Consider the following 8,302-nt stretch of genomic DNA (forward strand, 5'->3'; position numbering starts at 1 on the left):
GGGCCTTCTGGTGGTTCCCTCACTGCAGGAAGCAAAGCTACAGGGAACCAGGCAGAGGGCCTTCTCGGTAGTGGCACCCGCCCTGTGGAACATCCTCCCATCAGATAAACAGCTACCTGACATTTAGAAGACATCTGAAGGCAGCCCTGTTCAGGGAAGTTTTTAATGTGTGGCATTTTAATGTATTTTTAATCTTTGTTGGAAGCCGCCCAGAGTGACTGGGGAAACTCATCCAGATGGGCAAGGTACAAATAATAAATTATTATTATTATTCTCACCGAACTCAGTAAGAGGGAAGGAGCTCCAGTAGTAGCAGAAGCAGCTGGGTGGCACCTCTTGTTCTTTCACTGCCTGAGGCACATGCTTCACCCTGCCTGATGGGTGGGCCGGCTCTGAAACAGAGACAATAGTTGGCTTGGAATGCTACACTACTGAAGACCTAAGGATGCAAATATAGGGTAAGGGGGGGAGGCGATATTGCTCAGAGATGGTAACAGATTAGCAAGAAAGCAGGAAGAAGTAGAATTGCACATAGGAGAGGAGAGATGGGCAAGAAACTCTGCATCTAGATGAGTATTGAGGGGAATGATTTCGGGAAGAGGGGGAATCTGTGCTGAGAACAGCCCCTCTCTTCCTGGGAAGTTAGGGACCTGCCAGATAGACCCTGAAGTAAGGATATGCTTTGGGACTCTGAGATCTCTCATAAGAGAAGCCATCTTTGTCCAGGTGTGCCACTTTTAGTCCCAAAGCTGCTTGTACAGGGTGTTGGTGGCTGCTGCAGTGACTTTGCAGTTGGAATTCATTCCCAGCACTAAAGCACAAGAAGAATCCTGCTGGATCCGACCAAAGGTGTATATTGGTCCACCATTTTGTTTCTAAAGAATAGCAAGACAGGAGCTTCTGAAAAACAGGTCACGACAGCCACTAGCAACTTGTTGCTTGTCCTCAGTGGCAGCATCTGATGTTGATGGTTCCATTTAGCTGCCATCTCTAAATAGCCAGTGGTAGACCTATCTTCTGAATTTGTCCAGTTCTTTCTTCAAGCCACTGCACTCAGAGTTGGATGCTTTTTCCCCCTGAAGTGTTAGCGCAGTAGGTCGTGGGAGCAGCCTGTAAGTCATGCTTCAGAATGCTTTGGAAACTTGAATTATTGCATTCTGAAAAATGTTGTCTTCTATATGACTTTGCCTTGAATTTGCATTGCAAATGTTAGCCAGCTGACTTTTCAAACTTGGGAATGAATGCGCTTAACTGTAAAGATTTGTATTTCAGACATGAATTTTAGTTTTCATACCGATATGTGATATTCTAAAAAGTGGGAAAGAGATACCAAATGGTTTACTCTGATAAGTACTTATAATAATCACATCAAATACTTTTTTAAAAAGTCTAAAAGACAAGTTGTGTTTTTCATGCACCAAATAACTTTATCTACCTTCTTCAGAATCCATCTGCTGAAACCCAGAAAATTGAGGAGATGGCTGTTTATCTTAGTAACACAGATTCCCAAGAAACAAGACAGGGTAGGTCAATGCTAATAAATTGGTATCTCCTTGTGATTCTTTCTCTTGCTATTGGGATTGGATTGGGCAGAAAATATCAGTGGAGGCATGGAAGTCTTTTTTTTTTTTTTTTTGCTTGCATTCAAGGAGAAGTCTACATGGGCTTCATGTTATGTTAGGGATACCTGAGGTATCTGCATGGCCCAACATTCTTTTCAAGCTAGATCAGACAAATTCAACACAAGACTCTTCTGATCATTCCATCACTGCATGCATTTCTGCTTGCCAGTTGGAATGACCTCCTCCCACCACCATCTCCTCCCCTGTGTTGTTCTCCCAGAAAAGATTTGGAAGAAGAGAACAAGGGAAGTCCCATTGTACTGGGGGAAGCCCTAGTACTGACTTCTGCTAGTGTGCTGGGTTATTTGAATCTGGCCCAAGGAATCCACACAATGTAGGAGAAATTGGTTGGGGAATTATTCTCAGTGCCAGGGCCACAGTTCCTCATGGGCGACCTTGCAGGGGCTGCCTGCTAGGGATGAGCAGTGCCAAAGGCAAAAGCACTGGGAGCAACAGGTGCAACTGCATACCAGTTGTGCAAGAGGTTTCTACAAACACACCTGTCTCCGTCCTCCATGTAAAACGAAGAACTATTATATGTGACTTAGTGAGGTTTAATAACAATCCACATTATAGAATTTAAAGCAGAATTTAATTTGGAATATGTGAAATTGTGAAACACGGAGCGGAGAAGCAGAGATGTATCCATTCCAATAATAATAATAATAATAATAATAATAATAATAATAATTTATTACTTATACCCCGCCCATCTGGCTGGGCTTGCCCAGCCACTCTGGGCGGCTTCCCAAAAAATATTAAAATACATCAAACATTAAAAGCTTCCCTAAACAGGGCTGCCTTCAGATGTCTTCTGACCTAGCCACTGTGATCCACGTGACAGTCACCTCCAGACTGGATTATTGTAACTCGCTCTACATGGGGCTGCCCTTGAGACTGACCCAGAAACTCCAACGGGTGCAGAATGCTGCGGCGAGACTCCTTATGGGGTCTTCGCTGCGAGATCACACTCATCCGGTACTATACCAGCTGCACTGGCTCCCGGTGGAGTACAGGATCAGGTTTAAGGTGCTGGTTTTAACCTTTAAAGCCCTATACGGCCTAGGACCCTCATACCTACGGGACCGCCTCTCCTGGTATGTCCCACAGAGGAACTTACGGTCTGCAAATAAAAACATCCTGAAGGTCCCACGCCACAGAGAGGTTAGGCTGGCCTCAACTAGAGCCAGGGCTTTCTCGGCTGCAGCTCCAATCTGGTGGAACACTCTGTCGCAAGAGACTAGGGCCCTGCGGGACCTGACATCTTTCCGCAGGGCCTGCAAGACAGAGCTGTTCCACCAGGCCTTTGGTCAAGGCGCAGCCTGACTCCCTCCTCTGGCGTTCTGCACAGAATTTTGCTTAACGGTTGCCATCAATTTGATTTTAATTAATTTTTATAATGAAATGTTTTTAGAATGTTGGATTATTTGATTGTTGTTAGCTGCCCTGAGCCCGGCTTTGGCTGGGGAGGGTGGTATATAAATAAAAATTATTATTATTATTATTATTATTATTATTATTATTATTATTATTATTATTAAAAGTCTGGTAGTTGCTGTTCTCTTTGACATCTGGTGGGAGGGCGTTCCACAGGGAGGGCGCCACTACCGAGAATGCCCTCTGCCTGGTTCCCTGTAACTTGGCTTCTCACAGTGAGGGAACCGCCAGAAGGCCCTCGGTGCTGGACCTCAGTGTCTGGGTAGAATGATGGGGTTGGAGACCCTCCTTCAGATATACTGGACTGAGGCCGTTTAGGGCTTTAAAGGTCAGCACCAACACTTTGAATTGTGCTCAGAAACGTACTGGGAGCCAATGTAGGTCTTTCAAGACCGGTGTTATATGGTCTCGGTGGCTACTCCCTGTCACCAGTCTAGCTGCCGCATTCTGGATTAGTTGTAGTTTCTGGGTCACCTTCAAAGGTAGCCCCACGTAGAGCGCATTGCAGTAGTCCATGTTGCATCTGCCATGTACAGTATGGCAGTAAGATTCTTCTTCCCTGACTGACATATATACAAACACACTGACTCCCTACACTAGCATCTCATTGTGAGTTCCTCTGTTACAGCCAGTGGTCTCCATATTTACATGGAGTTAGTACACGTGATAACCAGGGGATGAGAACCCCCTGGTCTTGGCAGCAAATGTAATGTGCAGTATAAGGCAAAGTGAAAGCAGTTTTAATATGACTGCTGAATGCATGAGTTACAGTTCTCAGCAATGCTTGCCTCTGGACTGTGACCAGAAGCGTCCCTGTCTCAGGGAGAGGAATAGAAGAGAGAAGCTAGGCCAGGCAAAATGCAACCCACCTTGGAACAGGGCTGTGAGGTCTGCGATGGAGACTCTCAGAGCTGGACTTCAACATTTATTTTGAGTAAACTGAAACCACAGATAGCACTGGGCTTGTTCTGACTGTTCTGAGAAACCTGGGCCAGAAGATCTGCTTCTGAACCTGCTGGATCCAGACAGTTTAGACGGTAAATGCAGAAGCATCATCAAAGACTTCTACATTCTGAATTCCCTTATTATGTGGGTTGCTCCCTAGGTGCTCACCTGCCAGCTTCCATAGCTTAACCACATGATCAAATCAGCGGTTGTTTCTTAACCACATAACTGTATGATTTCTGGAATCCAGCATGGTTAATATAGACCAAGCACAGTAACACTGAAGTTCTTTCAGCATTTGCCTCCAATCTTGGTTATGCCTATTTCTACATATAGTTTAATTATGGATACTAGTACAGCAATGAAACATATTTTAAGCTGATTGTAAATTATCGGGGGGGGGGGCAAAGGCTGTTACAAATAAATATACAAAAATGCATTGTAAATGGAATCTTGCTTGCTCAGGTTATATTGGCAGAAGTCAGCCAACAGTTCCAGACCTGCAAAAAGCCACGATACTCATGCTTTGTCAATACTCGTAGAATATTAACTATCTATTGTTGAAACATTGTGGTTTGTGTTGCGATAGGTTAATTTTCACATAAATACATTCCAGATACCTCATCACATACCGCCCACTCCCAAATTGCTACCCTTCACTCTTTCAACCTGCTAATGGGTTCACAGAATTGGGAAGCTGCAGCCTAAAAAGCACTTTGTATTTCTGACATGTGGCAAAGTGCCACCTGTATGTTCCTCTAGATATCCAGAGTGATATTTCAGTCCACAATAAGGCGCACAAAGTGAGGGGAAATCTATTTCATTACACACTAAAAATCAATTTGCCCACATGACAGAGCAGGTAGATGATCAGTTTGCCATGATACCCAGCTGCAATATGTACCAAACATACCTTACAGACAGGCTCAGTTGTGCACCAGCCATTAGCTGAGATTGTTCAATGAGCTAATGTTTTTGTTTGATGCTATTCTTGCATATGGACACGGGTGGCACTGTGGGTTAAACCACAGAGCCTAGGACTTGCTGATCAGAAGGTCGGCGGTTCGAATCCCCGCGATGGGGAGGAAGGTAAACGGCGTTTCCGTGCGCTGCTCTGGTTCGCCAGAAGCGGCTTAGTCATGCTGGCCACATGACCTGGAAGCTGTACGCCAGCTCCGTCGGCCAGTAAAGCAAGATGAGCACCACAACCCCAGAGTCGGACATGACTGGACCTAATGGTCAGGGTTCCCTTTACCTTTTTATTCTTGCATATGCATTTGGACGCGTCCTTTGAGGGTGCTGGACTGCATCAGAAAAAGAAGCCCGATAACCTAGGTATTAGATATGTGGCATGAAACATGCTCTAATATCACTTGGGAGATAAGAACTGTGATTCATCATTTAACCACTGCAGTGATGTGTGCTCCTTTCAGTCTAGCAGCTGAGCCCCAGCAAACGGAAGTGCAATTGGACGATAGGTGTTTGCACATATCCTGCCACTAGTGCTGTTTGGAACTGATCTTGATGGCTGGAACAGTTTATGACAGAAGCCCAGAGTGTCCCCCTTTTGAGGACTGAGCACTCTGGACTTGGGACAAAAGTTGATGTGGTGGTGGTGGGCAACTTTTTTGTTTCCTGGCCAGCATGGCAAATGGTGCAGGACAATGGATTCCAGGAACATTTGGAGGGCCACAGATTCCCTATTCTTGCAATAGACCCTGCTTTTCCTTCCTTCTCTTGATTGTTCCCATTCCCATTCTTCGCCCTATAAGCATCACCTGGTCTCACTGGTCTTGCTGCCTGTTTCTCTTCATATCCATTCCTATCTCACCTAGCTGCCCCCACTCAGTTTTGCTTTTTTACTTCAGCTTATCTCTTTTTACCTCTTAAGCCCTGTTTCTCAGTTCACATTCTATTTCTTGAAGGGGATTCCTAGCATGCAGCCCTTTCTCTGATCTTGGAAGAAATATGTTGCTCCAACTCTTCTCAGGTGACAATTCTATCTCTTTTTCTTAGGCGTAAGCCCAATTAAGAGGAATGAGATTTGGATCCAAGTATACACGAACAGGATTGAGCTATGGCATACATCTCATTTTTGCTCTGCATAGGATTCCTATTGTTATTCGGCCCTAAAACAACCTACAAATTCTTCACGCAACCATGCCTTACTCACCTGTTGCAACAGTTTCAGCAAGTCCAAATAATTCCAAGAGGTAAGCATGAAAAGGCTGAGAGGGAAAACTCAGAGTTCAAACAGTCTGCATCTCGTTATTAATTCCATAGGTGGAATGGTCTTCAACATGCTTAAATAGTTCTCTTTAAAGTAAAAAAACAAAACAAAAACTCAATTGGCACATAGAAAAAACACTAATAAAAAGTTAAACAGAAGGAGCTAACAGAGGAAAAAAGAGCAACATCACAAACAAAACATCTATCAGATTAATGCAAAGTATTGACTTGGTAGACAAAGCATGAAACAATCTGGTGCAGATATCTTCATCTGCAGGGAAAGTCACACACAGAACCTCTAATGCTGTGATTTTGAGCAGCTACTTAGACTTCATCACTGCATCCACAGGAGGGAGCAAACTCACCCCAGAATGGCATCAAATTACAGAGTTCCACAGCTGCTTCTGTTGATTGTCAATTAAAAATTGCCCTCTGGCTATATTTCCATTAATGTCCCATATTGTTGTTTCGGAGGAATTTCCCACTTGTTTTAATGGGATGGCTAGAGAGATTAGCTCTTGCCATTTGAGAACTTGATATAGCACAGCTATAGCCAAAAGTCTCATGCAGACTCCAACATGTGTTCCCAGCATTATCCCACATTACAGGGATAATTACTTTCTTGTTAACAGTAACCAAGGAAACTGGCTATTTATTTATTTATTCATTGTCTATAACTTTTGCAGACTTGGATGGGGTTAGGAAAGGGAGTGCGGCATTTAGCGGCCATCAAGAGAAAACCCTCAAAAAGGGTTTTACAGCCATTTCCTCCCACTTCTCCCTTGCTATGAAACTCCTGGAGTTTTGTAGCGAGAAGACATATGCTGCTTTCTGGGGAATCTGTTTACAGAACAAAGAATGAGTGTTCAAGCCACTCAGAATGTCTGCCTGATTCTGCCTATAGAGGATAAATCATGGGAGGTTGAGATCTAGATCAGATCTGAGCAACCTTCGCATGTTTCTCCTGGGGTGGAGACTTCCTGTGAAGTCTGGAGAGCAGGACCACACTGCTGACCCTGACCCACCCCCAGCATCAAGTAGCCCAGTGGTGGCCAAATTTGGCCCTCCAGCTGTTTTTGGACTACAACTCCCATCGTCCCTAGCTAACAGGACCAGTGGTCAGGGATTATGGGAATTGTAGTCCCTAAACAGCTGGAGGGTCAAGTTTGGCCATCACTGAAGTAGCCTAATGGCTTCACCCCCTGGGCATCCACATTTGGGCCTAGATATTGGTAGCAAGGAAGCTTTTTGCATGTAGGCTTCTACTTCATCAGGACCACTGCTCTAAGTGCCCATCAAATGGAAGCTTACAGCTGCTTACACAGAGTCAGAAACGGCTCACCAGGTGGGGTGTTTTTTATCAGAAGGGGAATGAGAGAGGCAGGAAGGAGGTCAGCATGGTGCAAACAGACCAGCAGGAACACCAGGTTGGGTGGTTACTGAGCGCCTGAGAATGGTGTGGTCACTGAATTTGATTTAAAGGGAAGTCCTGCTTTTACCTTTTAAAATTAAAAGATAAATAAATCCTGCACTGATTTGTTTAAATTTTTTGCTTAAAAGCAATAATGAACAACTGTGTTTAGAGGATAGGCATTGTTTGATAGGAAAGTAACAAGACCCATTTCCCAGGATGACACTTAGACATCATTATAGACTTGATACATTGCATTGAGAAATATCAAATAATTGCAGTTGTCAGATTACGGAAGCTTGGGACCTCTGATTCTGCGGGGAACAGGCTATCAGGAAATGCAACGACTTCTGAGCATTTCGGGTACGATGCATACAAGGGAAATAAACGTCGGAGGAGTTTGCAGTGAAGAAAACTTGTCTAACGGACTACTTGGTGAATGCATTCACATTTATGTAATATTTTATATCATATTGTGCAAACTAAGGCCCCCTTTCATGTTTTATGCATTCCAGTGGATTGCCCAGCTGTTTCATATCATGTAAAGCATTCATTACTTTAAGTTGCAATAAAATGTGAGCAAACTGTATCGGTTCGTTTTGGCTCGTGTTCCTATTCACTAAATCCAGAGGCAGCAATTATAACTGATAAAGTGACA

General features: G+C 44.1%; 1 long non-coding RNA gene across 1 annotated transcript; it reads left to right on the forward strand.

The window, feature by feature from the left end:
• The first annotated feature begins 1,442 nt into the window (after positions 1–1,442).
• LOC310761713 lies at positions 1,443–8,057 on the forward strand. Its single transcript, XR_014547686.1, has 3 exons — positions 1,443–1,523; positions 6,021–6,217; positions 7,933–8,057. It is a non-coding gene; the product is annotated as an uncharacterized lncRNA (long non-coding RNA).
• The last annotated feature ends 245 nt before the right edge of the window (positions 8,058–8,302 follow it).

This window comes from Podarcis filfolensis (assembly GCF_964270895.1).
Source record: "Podarcis filfolensis genome assembly, chromosome: 4".
NCBI classification, from domain to species: domain Eukaryota; kingdom Metazoa; phylum Chordata; class Lepidosauria; order Squamata; family Lacertidae; genus Podarcis; species Podarcis filfolensis.